The sequence below is a fragment of the Meles meles genome, chromosome 12 (assembly GCF_922984935.1).
Source record: "Meles meles chromosome 12, mMelMel3.1 paternal haplotype, whole genome shotgun sequence".
NCBI lineage: Eukaryota > Metazoa > Chordata > Mammalia > Carnivora > Mustelidae > Meles > Meles meles.
Genome location: NC_060077.1, coordinates 54688269 through 54707023, shown reverse-complemented (window position 1 = coordinate 54707023; position 18755 = coordinate 54688269). Strand labels below are relative to the sequence as shown.

At 36.9% G+C, this 18755-nt stretch overlaps 1 pseudogene; it reads left to right on the top strand.

Moving 5' to 3' along the window:
* The first annotated feature begins 7765 nt into the window (after positions 1-7765).
* On the top strand, positions 7766-11387 carry LOC123953898 (annotated as a pseudogene).
* The last annotated feature ends 7368 nt before the right edge of the window (positions 11388-18755 follow it).

The following is an 18755-nucleotide window of genomic DNA, read 5'->3' as shown; positions in this document are numbered from 1 at the left end:
AAGAACTCACCATAATATTATGTAGTCCTGAAGGACAAAGTTTTTTGGATATTGATCACAAGGCAGCTTTGCAATATGGTTATCAATGAATTTTGCTATTTCAAAATAGTCAACAATTCCCTTTACTGAAGATGTTCAGAAGATGTGCAGTATACTAGAAGAACCATTTCAAATGAGGACTTACAAAAAGTTTTTATCAATGTAACATCGTTGGAGTGGGTGCATAGTCCCCCAGGACAATTCATTTGATGGTAAAGACTGTTTTTTATGTGAAAATTCTGATATGAATACAATCCAGCTGGGTTCTAATGTATTCAAGGCTACCACCTACAGAGCAAAGCATGGTAATAAAAAGTAGGAATCCTGGAGGTGCCTGGGTGGTTCAGTCATTAAGCATCTGCTTTCGGCTCAGGTCATGGTCCCAGGGTCCTGAGATTGAGCTCCACATCGGACTCCCTGCTCTGTGGGGAGCCTGCTTCTCCCTCTCCTTCCCCTGCTTGTGTTCCCTCTCTCACTGACTCTCTCTATGAAATAAATAAATAAAATCTTCAAAAAAAAAAAAAAGAGGAATCCTGGATGTGGGTCATGGGGGAGGCACAAGTCTGGTATAGAAATAACTGCCAGGCAGAGTGGGTAGCAAATAGAAACAGGTAGAGTACCCCCCTCCCCCCACACCAAGGAGCATGAGGCACTCTAATATTTTCCTGCCAGCGTTGGAGATCAAAGACAATCCAATCTCATGGTAGCAGTAATTTCCAGAAAGTGACAGTAGCCAGACTCTGGGAGGTGGCATTACTAGTACTAGTGATCTCTGAAGTTTGAATTGAGTAAGAGCGAGATTTTCTTATTCCATGTCTGTTGTGCATGTCTTGTGTCTGGCTGCTGTTTTTTTCTGTGTTTTAAAAACTTTTGAATGCACACACACATTTGCTTATCATGTATGCAGATGTAATTATGTGATGAACAATTGCTGTTTCTGTGCCTCCATATCCTTCATTCTTCTAAGAACAGTAAACTGACTTGGTTCTAGAGATCTGTTCTTTTCTCCATCCCCCCACTGATGTTCCTCACTGGAGCTAACTTAACTCCTGGCTTGAGGAGTGGTCATGGATTACTGAGATCAAGCAAATCGGAGTTTATGGGTCCCCTACTCACAGTGATTGGTTTAGGAATGCACACGTGTCCCAAACAACTCAATTGGGCATACCAAGAGATATCCCAGTATTTTGTCTGTGTGTATGAGACTGGAAAGAAACCCTATATAAATAACAGGATTTGGACCTGAGAGTATGATCTAAAGTTGTGGGCAGTGATGGTGTTACCAAATATTGCATAGACTATTGCTAACACAGAGCCAGCAGTTGGAAAATGAGCAGGTCCTAGATACAGAGATCAAGCCCTTACTTAGATCAAGCCACATCCAAAGCCCATGGATTTTTCAATTATGTAACCAACAATTTCTCCTTATTGTTTAATTCAGTTTAAATTTTGTTTTCTGTCATTTACAACTGAAAGAGCCCTGGGTAATTATGGCAGATTAAAGATGGCTGCAAATTCTTGACACTGTCTTTATTTAGAGATTGAGTCTGTGATCCCTACTCCTCCCCCTTGAATCGTGGAGGGCTCCTTGACTGCTATGCCTCATAGAAAATGGCAGAGACATACCGTGCCAGCTTCTAGTTCCAGGCCTTAAGAAACTGGAAGAAATAGAATCTCTGGGAGCTCTGAGACACTGTGGAAGAAGTCCAGCAGCCTGGAGTAAGTGCTTTGGGGAACAGTCCCAGATGAGAACAGCCTTCCAGCCAAGGCAAGGGGCATGTGACAAAAGCTGTCTTGGATTCTCCAGACTGGTTTATCCATTTGAAACCCATTGAATTAGAGAAAATAGGTAGCAAAACACCAGAGTGACTTCTGTAAGTGATACTACATGGAGCCAAAAGAGTCACCTAGCTGAGCCCTGACTAAATACTTGACTCACAAACTTGTTGGATATACTAAAATGGCTAGGTTTGGGGGTCTTCATGTAGCAATATGTAACCTAAAAATAATTTTTTTTTCACTTATTAAAATTTAAACAGCTACTTAATTATTCACCTGTTGCTAATTAGTTTCTTTTTCTTCTTTCTTTTATTGTTATATATAGCCAGGAGGTGTTAGAGAGTAAGAAAATGTTTTCTTTCTTAGGATGATGGTGATAAACAAGATGAGGTCCTTCTCATGTGAAAGGTGAAAATAAGACTTCCAGTTTCTTAGGTGTGAGCTGCATCAGACAGAGTGTTTGGTCAATATTGTAATTTTAATCAAATCATGTAACTTGTTTTGTCCTTGTTCTTTAGTTAATAAGGTATACCCTATTACATAGCTAAATGTAAGTTTTAATGAATATATACATATGTGTATCTTATATAGTATAGTATATATGTAAAAGCATGTCATAAACTCTAATTATCTGTACACAGTTTTAGTTCCCATTACACTTCCACTCCTAAATTCATATATAGAACATGTGCTTCAAGAACGTATCTGTGATTAACAATCGATTCATATCATGACCACCACCACATACATTTTCTTTTGTGCAGCTGTACACATATTCTGGTGTGAGAAGCTATTTACATTGGAAGGAAGATTTAAAATTATAGCTAAGAAGAAACAAATTCAAGGGAAAAATAAAACCTTCACAGAAGATTTGGTGAAAATGTGGGAATTCAAATGAATAAACTTTTGTGGTCAAAAGTAACATGTAAGGATCACATTGAGGAGGAAGTGTGCTATGACAGATTTTGGCTCAGAATACATGATTCAGATTCTAGCCCTGACACTCACTAGCCATTGTATTTAGAACTCATATTTGTACCCTTTATAAGCTGTACAGATAATATTGTTTTCTTTTCTTTCCTTTTTTTTGAAGATTTATTTGAGAGAGAGAGAGAGAGAGAGAGAGAGAGTGAGAGTATGCATGAGTGGGAAGGGCAGAGGGAGAGGGAGAGAGAATCTGAAGCACACTCCCTGCTGAAAGCAGAGCCCAACTCAAGGCTTCATCTCAGGACCCTGAGATCACGACCTGAGCTGAAATCTGGAGTTGGATGCTTACACCCAGGCACCCCAAAATTGTCTTCTTTTGTGCATAATTTATTAACTAATCTTGAGGGTAACCCTTAAGTGTATGAGTGGTATCTGCAGAAAGTCTATGATCTGAAAAAAAGGAGTATCTGCAATTATTTCTTGTATGTATGTGTTCAGAAGGTATCTGTTAAAAATGTGTCATTCCTTTACATGCTTGACATCTATTGTTTCTTGTTTCTCCAGTATTGCAAATGAATGGAGAAAGATACAGCTGTAGGCCATTGTTCACAAAGCTCCAAATTTACTTAAAAAGTAATGTGAAATTATGTGCATTGAAAATTGCTTTGATGCAATTAAAATTTAATAAAGTTAGAGCTGCTCATTTAATTATTTTCTGACATTCTATAAATATTAAACAATGGTTTATTTCTTTATTTTCAGAAGAAGATAATTGCAAACATTACTGTTGTCTGGAAAGAGTCACTGTTGGGGCTCCTCATTCCTTTTGTTGTTATGAAGCAACATTTTCATAACATCCCTTTTAACGGGTGTTGAGTGATGCTTGATTTCTTTGCCTTTCCTGCTTTGTGACTCAGAAGCCCAATTTTAAATGATGTAATTTTTCATTTTAAAACTTTCTTAGGTCTCTGTAATGATTTAAGCCTATCAATATTTCCTGCTTGGTTTCTAGCCTACAGCTGAGTTGTGAAAAACATTATGATTTTTTCCTCCAGAAGTTCTATTTGATGCTTTAGTTCATATGATTGAAAAAAACAAAAAAAAAAAACATTTGCAATCGTATTTCCATTAACCAGCTCCTGACATGAGGCTTTATATCCAGACATCTTTCCTAACATGTTCACACTACAACTGATGCCCTGTTTTACCAGTTCTTTCTACCTGAGCTTACTAGATTAGAGTTTGTAGACCACCTCAGTCAAAATTGCCCTTAGGAGCTTGTTAAAAATGAAGGTTCCAACATCTCATACACAGGATTCTAATTTAGTCAAGTGGAATGGAACTCAAGGATCTACATTTTTAATAAGTGTCCCCAGGAGGTTTTAATGGATACCTGCAATAATCAACCACAATAAATACTAGACCCACTGCTAGTCAAGTTTCCCTATACATATAATGTTTACTCACAGACAAAATGAAATGGAAAATAGTGATAATAATTTGACTAGTTTTTTTTGGAAAAATCCTTAGTGTGCAGGAATATCTACTTGGAGGATTATACGACTCATTTAATTATAGAATTGAAAATCTTACAACCTCATTTACTTCTCTCAATGGCTATAGCAATGGATAAGAGCTTACGTAAAAATCAGCTAAACAGTTGTTCCCATTTTTGTGATTTTAAAATATGTTCACAAATTTGATATTCCTCCCTCCAAAAAAGGCAGCCAAAGTCCTCGCTTTTCTTTTCTCTTCTTTTTTTTTCCTCCCCTTTCTGAATGCAGGCTGTATTTAGTGACTCTCTTCAAAGGAATAGAATACCATGAATCTGACAGTGTGTTATTTCTGAGGCTAAGTCACAAAAGACACTGTGAATTCTTTGTTCAGCTTTCTTTATCACTTATTCTGGGGGAAGCAAGCTCCCATGTTGTGAGGCTTCCTCAGAAGCCCTGGGAAAGCCCAGATGTGGAGACTCTAAGATCTCTTGCTGGTCAGTCATGAGAGTAAGCCACCTTTAAAGTAGATCCTAAAACCCTAAACAAGCTGTTGGATGACAGTTGCTCTTGTTGACACCTGGGCTGACACTGAGTCAGCACTGCCCAGCCAAGCTATCCCCATATATATGACTCAGAGAAACCAGAAGAGCTATTAAAGTTCATTGTTGTTTAAGCCACCAACTTTTGGATATTCACCAATAAATAACCAGTAAACATAATCAGATAGCTGCATTACTTGCTAATATCTTTATCACTCCATTTTATAAAGAACTTATTGAAAACATTTACATATCCAGTAATCTAACAACTCATGCTAAAGATCGAAGGTAGCTCATAGGCCTGTGTTCATCTACTTTTGCATTCACCATACATTTTTGTTATTCCCCCAGCTAAATGGCTAAGCTTCTTTCTAAACACTATTTATTTATATTTTTAACTTTTTTAAGAGATGGGAGGGGCAGTTAGAGAGAGAATCCTGAGTAGGCTCCATGCCCAGTGCAGAGCCCAATGTGGGACTCTATCTTACAACCTGGAGATCCTGACCTGAGCCAAAATAAAGATTTGGATGCTTAACAGGTTGACCGAGCCAGGTCCCCCTAACCACTACATTTTTTGAAAAAGGCATTTTAGCAATAATATTACTCAACAAGTAAGTGGGAAAATGGGTATTTTTTTTTCCTCTGGTTCATCTATTGTTTCAACAGATATTTATTGACACCTATTATGTGCCAATCACTCTTCTAGGAGCTTAGTATACATCAGTCAGCAGAAGAGACCAAAAAAAAAAAATCCCTGCTCCCATGGAACTTACATCTCAGTATTAGTTGGTAATTTTTCATTAAATAAAGATGCATTGAGGACATGCTATGTACACATAGAAAATATGTATATGGCTTAGACACTGCTTTCACTTAAGCTATCATGTACCTTCCACATGAATGCATTATTGTGAACTCAACAGTCTTCAAAAGTGAATTTTTAAACAACTTTTGTGTCAATTAAAATGTATATTACAATGACAAAATAACTTAAGATAGCAATTTTGCCTGTCTCCCATCTTTTGATTATTCATACACATGCAATAAGAATGTTTGAGTTCTTCAGATCATTCTCTCTGTCAGCCTGTCACATTTTAATGTCAACTCTGTTCATTAGGGACATTCTACCCAGGGGGCTTTTTATCTTTTGTTTCATTTAGTAAAGAGTGAGAATGTCACAAGGCATGTGAGACTTTTTTGCATAACAGCTTCCTGATATACCAGTACGCATACAATAAGAAGGCAGACAATATAGCTATTTTTTTCTAAGCTGAGGATGATACTATCTATCATTTTTATAGCACTTATATTAAAACTGTATATTCTCGGATTTATCAGTGATCTGTAAAAATATACTGTAAACATAAAATGATAAATGCAGGTTTACAAATGTAATGTACAATGGCAGTGTAATTAGTAACAGTTGTTAGTGATAACAGAGTTCATAGATTAAAAATTTTCATTCTTTTTAAAAAAGTTTATAGACCAGTAGTTACTTAAGTTCAGATTCATCAGTTTACAGATGAGAAACCACTCAAGAAATTTTAGTCAAAATTAGCTGTTGGCAGAAAAGTGACAAAATTCCTAGCCTGTGACTCAGCCTATGGTCTTTGTCAACACACTGAGGTTTTACCTCATTATTATGTATAGAAAGAAGCAGAGAAATAGTCATTTCACAAGTGCTTAATTTTTCATCTTACAGAAAGTAACTTCAAACTTTAATGTCTTACATTCTTAATTATTTGTTAGGCCAATGTGAATTCTTTGTTATTTTTATTTTTATTTTAAAATGGAGTTAACTGGAGAAAATGGCATTACAGGAAGTTTTTAAGATAGAGAAAAATCTATAAAATCACTGAACCAAAAAAATTGCATTTACTTCTGTACTCTTACATTCTAGTTTTTAAGGTAATTGTACTATAGCAAACATGCAATTATGTGTATTACTTAATACTTACTTAGTATTAATTATTAACTTAATACTTAATACTTAATATTACTTAATATTCCATAAGTTGCTTAATTTTTGTATTATAAACACTATTGCAAGTAATATTTTGTGTATTGGGCTTTGTATATTTATAATTGTCTTTCTTTCATTATAATTAATTTTTGAGGAATATTAATAAGCTAAGAGATATGGACATATATGCTCTTGATACGAATTTCTATGCCATTTGCCCAAAAGGCATGGTGCTAATTCTCTGTGCTGTTAACAATGGAACACCACTGAAGGTAAATAAATCTTTTTTCTGTTTTTTCCCCTCACTATTTCTCCATCACTGAGTCCACAGACTAGTACAAAGTAAACACCTAAAAGTTATTGCTAAATGGATAAATAAATATAAAGGTACCACCCAAATGTTTATGCTACTGCTTTGGACATTACTCTTGTAAAATACATGGGTTTAATTAGCCATTTATATACATTATATACATTTTAGTGTTTTTGTTTATAATCAATATAGATCCTAACTTTCCAGTCACTAAGTGAGTATTGCTCATGTATATTTCCAGAACTTTTTAACTATTTGCACACTGTGAAAACAATCCAGTCATACTCTAGAGTCTCTGGGGTAAGATGAAAACTCAATACCCATAAATTGGGAAAGAACTGGGGCTTGTCACATAATAGGAAGTGTACTGAATTCAATGTTTCATGTTGTCATCTTTAAGGTCTTGAAAATTGTGATAAATTCAGGGTGCCAATTGTTAGAATGACCATATAATCTGTGAACTGAAACACTTTGGATTAAAAGGGGTTGTTTTTCATAAATTGGCTGGAACAGCAAGCATAAACTGGGAAACTTCTATAAAAGTCAGAATGCAGTCACTCTGATAATGGACATAATAAACACTTTATTCTAAAGTTAGTTTTGTTTCTAAACTTCTGTCTACATCATTAAGCAAGGGCATTCTTTTAAAAGAAAGGTGCTGGGGAAAGAAAGTCCATTCAAGCTGTGTCGTTAGAGAGAGTTCTTATAGATGGGTAGAGGTCCATGTCACAAGGGCATTAGAGGAGAGGAAATTCAAGAACAGGGACAACAAGGTAAACTAGAAATGGCCTTGAGATTTTCCCAGGCCTGTAACCAAGTATGGGTGCTGTTAGCAAAAGTGGGCAATTGGAACTGCTCAGAAAGTATTAGAACTACCATGGAATTGTCCAGGCAAGAGTTAGGAGGGAGATAAAATAGGCCTTCTGTGGAAGGTGGAACCACATGGAGACTGAGCCACTGCCAATGGCACGTCTCTGAGGCAGAGGTGGGAGGGGGACTTACCCCTGGCTTCTCCCTTCCCCCTGCTCTCCGGTCTGTCTTTGATCCAACCAGAGATTAGTTCCCAGAGGAGCCTGGGGATTATGCTTTGCAGAGTCAGCCCTACCCTCCCACCCCACCCCACACCCCCACACCCTCTTCTGTGATATCAGACAGAAAAGTGCAAGGGAGGAGGTTGGATCTGAAATCAACTCGGAAAATGGTCACCACACCCAACATAATTAGCTTAAAAAGGGGATGAAAAGCAACATAGGAGCCCAACTGGCTCATTAGTGGGCTGCACTGTTCAGATCTGAGGTACAGCAGGACACAATGTGATTTTTCATGTGACCTACAGTCATGTATTAGTCATTACAGGATTCCTTGGGAACTTAGAACCAGGCAATAGGCACTGATCTGAAGGGCTCTGGAAGATATAATGTATTTAGTCAAGGGCATAGGGCAGTGCAATTCTGACTTTTTTGTTGTTCATTAGAACTTGTAAGACTTGTGGGTATAATAAATAAATAAATAAATAACCTAAGATGTGTTTTACTCTTGGCTTAAAATTTTGCTTTTATCTCTTTCACTGAGAGATAAGTAGGAGAAAAGTCAATAAAGAAATAGAGTTCACTGGAATTAAAAATCTTGATGCATATTACTAATTAGTAATTAGAATGATGTTCTCTTTCTTTATAACTTCGGAAGTACATGGAGTGTGTGTCTATCACTTGAGAGGACATGCCGCTTTTGTCTTACCCTCAGTGTCTATAGTTTAGATTTTGATTTCTTACCTTTTGACTCCTCATAATTTGCATGGGCATCAGCATGGTCCATATATCACTGAGACTATGAGACTTTCTGAAGCAACAAGAATCAAGACTTCTTCCATATCAATTGGAGAAAAGCTCCTCTTCTGAGAAGGAAAATAACTGCTGGCTAAAGTCTAATTAGAATTCTAAATTATGGGCTTCAAAATTCTTAATCACTAGGATTCTCTCTGCTTAGTTGATCTCATTTTCTGTAACATTTAAAGTCAAACACTGTGCTCCACAAAAGCGAATATATTCATTTTCACCCACGCAAAGCTCTGCAGACTCAACCTCAAATCCTGGTCTCCTAATTTCACAGTCCAATGCTGACTCATTGCTTTCTACAAGTTGACTTTTAAAAATTTTTGTTGTTTTTTTTTTTTTATAATTCATCTTCACCATGATGACTTATCTAACTATAGATAGAATAATCATGAGCTTTATTATCCAGATTGATACACTTTTAAGAGTAGGATGCTATTTGTAATTACACCAGGAATAGGCAACATCCACAACTGTCCCTGGTAAACCCAGATATATGATCCATCCTAACTATAGCCCTAATCATTCTGTAAGCCTCTGAGCATCATAAACACATTTAAATAAATACAGATTTATACATATATTCTTTCACTCTTTTCCTCCCCCATATTTTTCTACCGGTTATTTATTGTAACTTTGATCTTGCTCAAGATCCAAGGAAAATATTATTTCCGTATTTAAATGTATGAATTTTCCTAAACTTTTACCTGAGAACTACTTGTTAGTTTGTTCTTTTGGTGACTATTGAGTACTATTGTGTATATTAGCTTTTGCTTATGATTCTCATTGCCTTGTCTATTCTTAACTAATAGGTTTGGAGAAATGGAAGACTTGTGGTAGCTTCTGGGTAAAGGTGGGACACCTTTTTGTCATTTTAGGGACTTGGAGACTATGGGTGAGAACTGACCAAAAAAAGTAAGATCAACCTGATTGGCCAGAAAAGCCCATCAGATACTGTGGCTCTAGGTAAGCAAGTTGTTAAGATGAGAAAATTCAGCTCAGGGGAAGGAGAAGGAGCAGGAAGCTGCTCTATGTGGCTGTGCCTCAGGAACCAGATTCCAGGAAACCTGGTGTGAACACTAGCATCGCTGGTGTGAGGCTGTTGTGCACCTTGCTATTTTAACTGCAGGACGTGTGCAAGTAACTTTGAAATCACAACTTCTAACCCTAAGATTCACCCTGTGGCTTGCTAGTGCATGCACCCTCCTAAGCTAGTCTAGCAATGATTATTCTGGCTAGTATGGAAGGTCCCTAAACCTGTAACCAGAAAGTCTGCCTGAGATTTTCTGAATTTAGCACTGATTTGACAAAATTTACCTGTGTGTCATTGAAATGTCTCGTAAGTATTTAGCGAATATTTAGGGCTTTTCATGGATTCATAAATTGCTCCTGTTACAAGGAAAACCTTTTGATAATTCACCAATAAAAACAGACATGAATTTTTTTTATTGTTTTCAAAATTGTTCAAGAAGTTTTTACTTTGGAGACGCCATCTCGCATCCCTACAAGTGTACACCTAATCTCTCTCAGCTGGTCCCCCTGAGACCCACCCAGCCCTGACGCTAGTCCCACTCATACCCATTTCTGCTCCAGCAAGTTGAGAGGAAGCCTCATAAACTAGGAGAAACTCACCAAACTGCAAGCACACACGAGCACTGGTGGGGAAGGAACTGTTTGCCAAAAGAAGGTGGTTCATAGAATGGCTACAGAAGATGATGAAAAACTTCAGTTCTTTTTTTTAAGATTTTACTTATTTGAGAGAGAGAGAAAAGAGAGCGCAAACTGGGAGTGGGGTTAGAGGGAGAGAGAGAAACAGGTTCCCAGGGGCACCTGGGTGGCTCAGTGGGTTAAAGCCTCTGCCTTCAGCTCAGGTCATGATCCCAGGGTCCTGGGATCGAGCCCCACATCCGGCTCTCTGCTCAGCAGGAAGCCTGCTTCCTCCTCTCTCTGTGCCTGCCTCTCTGCCTACTTGTGATCTATCTGTCAAAAAATAAGTAAATAAACAAATCTTTAAAAAAAAAAAAAAAAGAAACAGGTTCCCAGCTGAACAAGGAACCACACGTAGGGCTCGATCTGAGCACCCTAAGATCATGACCTGAGCTGAAGGCAGAGGCTTAACCCACTGAGCCACCCAGCCCAAAACATCAGTTCTTCTTAAAGAAGTTAGGGGCAAACAGTATCTCTGGTACTGAAGAAGCGAATATGTTCACAAACCAAGAAACTGTGATCTATTTTCACAACCCTAAAGGTCAGACATCCCTGGCAGTGAACACTTTCATCATCCCAGGCCACGCTGACACAGAGCAGCTGACAGAAATGCTGCCCAATATCTTAAGCCAACTTGATACAGACAGTTTGACTACTTTAAGAAGACTGGCTGAAGCTCTGCCCACACAGTCTGTGGATGGAAAAGCCCCACTTGCTATCGTAGAGGATGATGATGAAGTTTCAGATTTTGTGGAGAATCTTGGTGAAGCTTCCAAGAAGGAAGCAAATTGAATTGAATCAGCTTCTGAAGAAAACAAAACTTGAAGTTACTGGGAGCTCCTTTTTCATATTATGACTGCTTTGAAAAATTTCATTCACAGATCCGATAAAACCTAGATTTCTAATATTTTTAAGCCCAAGCTCCTTGGACACTGCAGCTCTTTCCAGTTTTTGCTTATACACAATTCATTCTTTGCAGCTAATTAAGCTGACGAAGCCTGGGAGTAAAGTTTGAAGTCAGGTTAATAAAGTTCTTTGCCTAGTTAAAAAAAAAAAAAAGTTTTATTTGTCTTATAGTGGATATAAAAAAGAGAAAGAGAAGGTTGGATTTGTTGCTTTTGTTGTTTGTTAATGTGTCAATAAAGGAGTGAGTTCCTTTTAATTCTCTTGCCCTCTTCTTTTAACAAATATCCTATTTATGTCTGGTGGAAGAGATGACCTAAAACCCGAAAAGCACTCACCACCAACAAAATGGTCCAGGAATCAGGAGTAAAAGAAGAGTTTGGAGAGATAATTTAGATTTCCCAATTCATTTTATACCTTCTGTGTTTAAATTAATTTTAATTTAATTTGAAACTGAAGCTTTTAATGTAATTAGTTAAAATTAATTAACTTTAATTTAAAATTTAAATTTCTATCAATGGCTCTTATTGAACTAGAAATTTCTAGCCCAATATTAGATCATTTACAAATGTCACATTCCTCAATATACATACATATGTACACACATATACAGACATACATATATAATATGCATATATAGATAATTATGGCCCCTTCTTGTACTTACCACATAAATTGTATATTCCTAATGGTTGGTGACCGCATTATATTTTCATCTTTCCTTACTGTTGGGTTGTCTGTCAAACAAACAAACAAACAAAAACAACAAAAAAAACTTCTTTTTTTTTTAAAAGATTTTATTTATTTACTTATTTGACAGACAGAGATCACAAGTAGGCAGAGAGGCAGGCAGAGAGAGAGGGGGAGGCAGGCTCCCTGCAGAGCAGAGAACCCGATGTGGGTCTCCATCCCAGGATCTTGGGATCATGATCTGAGCTGAAGGCAGAGGCTTAACTCGCTGAGCCACCCAGGCGCCCCCCAAAAAAACTTCTTAAAAAATTTCTTCCAGGGGCGCCTGGGTGGCTCAGTGGGTTAAAGCCTCTGCCCTCGGCTCAGGTCATGATCCCAGGGTCCTGGGATCAAGCCCCACATCGGGCTGGGCTCTCTGCTCAGCAGGTAGCCTTCTTCCTGCTCTCTCTCCCTGCCTGCCTCTCTGACTAGTTGCAATCTCTGTCTATCAAATAAATAAATAACATCTTAAAAAAAAAAAATTTCCTCCGGTATGACGTAAGTGCAGTCTTGCCTACAGACTGGAGATTAATTAATTAATCAATCTTTAATTCACTTCAGCCACCCTCCTTCATGAATCCCCCAGAAACTTGTATAGATTATGCATAATGTGGTGTGGTTCTTTTAATTTTGTACATATGTATAAAATCCATTCATTAAAAACACTTAAAGGACAAGTAAGATCTGGGTTACACTTATCCTATTATTTTGTTTTTGCCTTTTTAAAAAATAACAGCATTCACTCATATGTAGTATTTAAGAATTGAAGCAGGTGAACATGGGGAAAAAAGAAGAAGCAAACCATAAAACAGACTCTTAACTATAGAGAACAAACTGAGGGCTGCTGGTGGAGAGGTGGGTGGGAGGATGTGCTAAGTGCGTGATGGGCATTAAAGAAGGCACTTGGGATAAGCACTGAGTGTTACATGTAAGTGATGAATCACTAAATTCTACTCTTGAAACTAATATTACACTATATGTTAACTAACTAGAATTTAAATTAAAAAAATGAAACAAAAATAACAGCAGACTGGTAAGAGGAAAAGGAACTTGACCCAATACAAAATTAAGGTAAAATCTATACTGCAAAGGTGTACCAAAGACTTACAAAAAAACCTGAAATAGCTTTACTTTTTTTTTCAATCATAAATGAATATATCTGTACCTTTAATATGCCTGGAGGCTGATAAACACAGCTGTCCATGATGAGAAAGCAGATTACATCATGTTACTCTAAATAAGCCTTCTAATGAGAAATCAGAATTAAGTCGAATCTGGAGAAGAAATTTGGATTTGCCTTGAGAATTTCAAGCTGATCCCCCCCAAGGGGAATGATGGAGTATTAAGAGATTTTAATTTGAAATGAGGTTATGGGATTGTAAATTGCTGACAGATATTTAGTAAATGATTTAGTGTTTGTGTTTACATTCTAGCTTAGGAAAGATTTTGACTTTTTCAGAAAACTGAAGAAATGTCTTCAAAACACATTTAGCTAATCAAAATGAAGTGTCCAAGGAATGGGGAAGAATGAGCAACTAAATCAATGTATTTGAATTATACATTAAAATTCAACAATAAACTTTCATTCTCTGAACAAGCCTCAGTCTTTATTAAGTATTTTAGTGCCACACAATGAATTTATTAGTATCAATTAAAGATCAATTTATTAGTATCAGTTAAAGATCAGTTAAATACCTAGTACCACAATTAATTTATTAGTATCAATTAAAGTTTTAGTGGTAATATCCTTAGGCAAGGGTTATAACTTAACAATATCAAGTGTATTAAAAATACCTCTATACCTGTCCATGTTTCTCAAAGAGATCATAATTATACAAAATCCAAAAAGATTTCTTTTTTGGTAATTTATCACATACTATTTCTGAAAACATCCAGAAAGCGAAGCATACGTGGGTAAGATATTGTGTTTATTCTGCACCCACCAAGAGTGAGCAGCATAACTCATGTCCAACTAGCTCTGTAAAAAGGTAACCCCATGGGGAAGATGGATAAGACCAAGATTGATACCACCACTTACTTCCTTTTTCCTTTTGAAAGTTTTATTTTCAATGTGACACCTACTATCATACACAGTCCCTTTCTCTTCGTTTGACAAACTCACACAGCTTGCAAAAAGTGATTCAGCCTTCATTAGAGGAATGCCACCCAAAGGGTGTCTTTCAAAAGCTTTGTGTTTTTCAGCTGGAGACAAGACTGAATGCATCATAGTTTCTATGGCCCTACAATTTCTAGTCCAAGATAGACACCACTGTCATTTCAGATATTGCAGGAAAATGTGCTATTTCTTACTGAGCTGCCTTGTGGATCAGTGTCACTGGGGAAATATCACAGCCTGGGTTATGGGGGCTGTCCTCTTTTATATGCAGGCACATTATAAACAGCTTTATGCTTGGGAGGCTAGGAAGGAATACACTGCTTCCCACCTAGCCAAGGTTCTCCTTTTTATTTCATCTGTTGGAAAAAAGTGGCTTACCATTTACCTTGTTATGTCCATTTCTAATTTGGAATAATCCTTTTTCTCTCAATTTGAAATCTGACACCCTGTTGGGGTTTGTGTCCTTCCCCATTGCTTCTTCACATACATTTTCTTCTGCCCTAAAACCTGTGCAATTAACTCCTGTCACCTTAAAAGCCTTTCTTACAGCACATTGCTCCAGCTGTTGAAGCATATGTAATTACATCCTACCCTACCTGTCCTGGGGCATGCTAGTTTCATACAATTTTCATATCACCCTTTTTCATTATTCAAGCAGAGTGAAATTTTAAGGACAGTGTGATTAGGCTGAAATTGGAACTATTCAGGGTTTGGCATTGTGTGAAAAGCAGGCTCTTTCCTTTCCTACACTGAACTAAAAAGCTATTGTTAAAAAAAACGGTTCAATCAGCTTGGCACACACACTGGTCACACATTCAGACCATCACAGTTAAGACTTTCCATGGAGTCATATTAACATTCATTAGTATTTTCATGACTGCGTAGGAGTTTAATCTGAAGGAAACGGCTTTAATGATTAGGGATTTTATAGATTTATATTGATTCGGTCCTAATTTTGGCAATGAGAACCACGAAAGACACATTGAAGTAATGTGAACAATACAGGCAAAGTACTTATGCAAAGTAGGCCAGTGAGATACTTAAAGAATATTGAACATTACTTAAAATGTTCATTGTACAAAAAAAGAGAAAAAGGAATAAAAAGATCAAATAGTTGCTCTCTCTTTACATTACATCTAAACAAAAGCCTCTACAGCAAACATAAACATAGAAAATGAAGTCAATCCATTTAAAATTAATACCAATTTCCCCAACTTCCTGGCATCCCAGCCCCATAGTTTTCTAAGATATACTGTGGTTTGATGTAATAAGTCGAATTTTTTTCTTAATTTGAAGGAAGAAAGTTTAATCGATATAATTTTACAGAGTACTTCAGTTACATTGGATTATGGATATAAATTTCTAGAAGCTGAAATTTAATTTTAAGTATAAAACTTTGCATAGTTGAGTTACTTTCTAGGACTCTGGGAAAATGATTCTCGGTTTTGTCAATATAGTGTACTGATCATAGGTCTCAATGTTTTTTTTTTTTATTTAAAATTTTTTAAAATTTAAATTCAAGTTAGTAAGTATATAGTGTAGTGTCTGGTTTCAGGAGTAGAATTTAGTGGTTCATCACTTACATATAACACGCAGTGCTCATCCCAAGTGCCCTCCTTAATAATGCCCATTACTCACTTACTGCATCCCCCCATCCTCCTACCTTCCAGCAGCCCTCAGTTTGCTCTATATAATTAGGAGTCTCTTATGGTTTGTCTTTGTCTGTTTTTAATCTTACTTTATTTTTTTTCCTCTCCCCTATGTTCATCTATTTTGTTTCTTAAATTCCACATGAGTGAAATCATATATTTGTCTTTCTCTGACCATCTTATTTCACTTAGCAAATGCTAAGATTTCATTCCCTTTGATGGCTAATAGTCCACTGTATATTTATACCACATCTTCTTTATCCATTCATCAGTTGATAGACATCTGGGCTCCTTCCATAATTTGTGTATTGTTGATAATGCTGCTATAAACATTGGGGTTCAGGTGCCCCTTCAAATCAGCATTTTTGATCCTTTGGATAAATACCTAGTAGTGAAATTGCTGGGTCACAGGGTAATTCTATTTTTAATTTTTTGAGAAACCTCCATACTGTTCTCCAGAGTGGCTGCACAAGTTTGCATTCTCACCAACAGTACAAGAGGGTTCTCCTTACTCAGCATCCTTGCCAACATCTGTTGTTTCTTGTGTTGTTAATTTCAGCTATTTTGAGAGGTATGAGGTATTATTTCATTGTGGTTTTGATTTGTGTTTCCCTGACGATGAGTGATGCTGAGCATTTTTTCCATGTGTCTGTTAGCCATCTGGATATCTTCTTTGGGAAAGTGTCTATTCATGTCTTCTGCACATTTCTTAACTGGGTTATTTGTTTTTTGGGTGTTGAGTTTAATAAGTTCTTTATAGATTCTGAATATTAGCCCTTTATCCAATATGCTATTTGCAAATATATTCTCCTATTCCATTGGTTGCGTTTTAGTTTTCTTGACTGTTTCCTTTGCTGTGTAAAAGCTTTTTATGTTGGTGAGGTCTTAATAGTTCATTTTGCTTGTGTTTCCCTCGTCTCTGGACATGAGTATAGTAAAAGTTCCTATGGTCAGAATTGGAGGGGTGTTGCCTGTTTTTTCCTCTAGTATTTTGATGGTTTCCTGTCTTACATATAGGTCTTCTATCCATTTTGAATTTATTTTTATGTATTGTGTGAGAAAGTGGTCCAGTTTCATTCTTCTGCATGTGGCTGTCCAGTTTTCTCAACACAGTTTGTTGAAGAGACTGTCTTTTTTCCAGGGGATATTCTCTGCTGCTCTGTAGAAGATTAGTTGCCCATAGAGTTGAAGGTTCATTTCTGGGTTTTCCCTTCTGTTCCATTGATCTATGTGTCTGTTTTATTTTATTTATTTATTTATTTATTTATTTATTTATTTATTTATTTACAGCATAACAGTGTTCATTGTTTTGGCATCACACCCAGTGCTCCATGCAGTACGTGCCCTCCCTAATACCCATCACCTGGTTCCTCAACCTCCCACCCCCCCCGCCCCTTCAAAACCCTCTGGTTGTTTTTCAGAGTCCATAGTCTCTCATGGTTCATTTCCCCTTCCAGTTTCCCTCAACTCCCTCTCCTCTCCATCTCCCCATGTCCTCCATGTTATTTGTTATGTGTCTGTTTTTGTGCCAGTACCGTACTGTCTTGATGATGACAGCTTTATAACATGGCTTAAAGTCTGGAATTGTGATGCCTCCAGCTTTGGTTTTCTTTTTTGACATTCCATTGGTTATTCAGTATCTTTCCTGGTTCCATACAAATTTTAGGATTGTTTGTTCTAGTTCTGTGAAAAATGCTGGTGTTAACTTGATCAGAATTACATTGAATGTATAGTTTACTTTGGATAGTATAAGCATTTTAACAATATTTGTTCTTCCAACCTATGAGCATGGAATGTTTTTTCGTTTCTTTGTGCCTTCTTCAATTTCTTTCATAAGTGTTCTGTAGTTTTCAGGGTACAAATCTTTTCCCTCTTTGGTTAGGTTTATTCTTAGATAACTTACTGTTTTTGGTGCAATTGTAAATGGGATCGATCCTTTGATTTCTTCTTCTGCAGCTTCATTATCGCTGTGTAGAAGTGCAACAGATTTCTATGTATTGCTTTTACACCTTTTGATTTTGCTTAATTCATGTATAAGGTCTAGCAATTTTTTGGTAAAGTCTTTGGGTTTTCTATATAGAGTATCATGTCATCTGTGAAGAGTGGAAGTTTGACTTCTTCCTTGCCAATTTGGATGCCTTTTATTTCTTTTTGTTGTTTGATTGCTGAAGCTAGGACTTCTAGTACTATGTTAAATAGTATAAAGGGGATAGTGGACATCCTTATCTTGTTCCTGACTGCAGAGGAAAAGCTATCAGTTTTTCCCTATTGAGGATGATATTAGCTCTGGGTCTTTTGTATATGGCTTTTATGACATTGAGTTATGTTCCGTATATACCTACTTTGTTGAAGGTTTTTTATCTAGAATTGATGCTGTATTTTGTCATGATTTTTCTGCACCATATTGATATGGTTCTTCTCCTTTCTTTTCTTAATGTGGTGTATCACATTGATTAATTTGTGGACATTGAACCACCCCTGCAGCCCAAGTATAAATCCCACTTGACTGTGGTGAATAACTCTTTTAATGTACCGTTGGATTTGATTTGCTAGTATCTTATTGAGAATTATTGCATTCATGTTCATCAGGGATATTGGTCTGTAATTCCCCCTTTTTAGTAGGGTTTTTTTTAAAATATTTTATTTATTTATTTGACAGACAGAGATCACAAGCAGGCAGAGAGGCAGACAGAGAGAGAGGAAGGGAAGCAGGCTCCCTGCTGAGCAGAGAGCCCAATGCGGGGCTTGATCCCAGGACCCTGA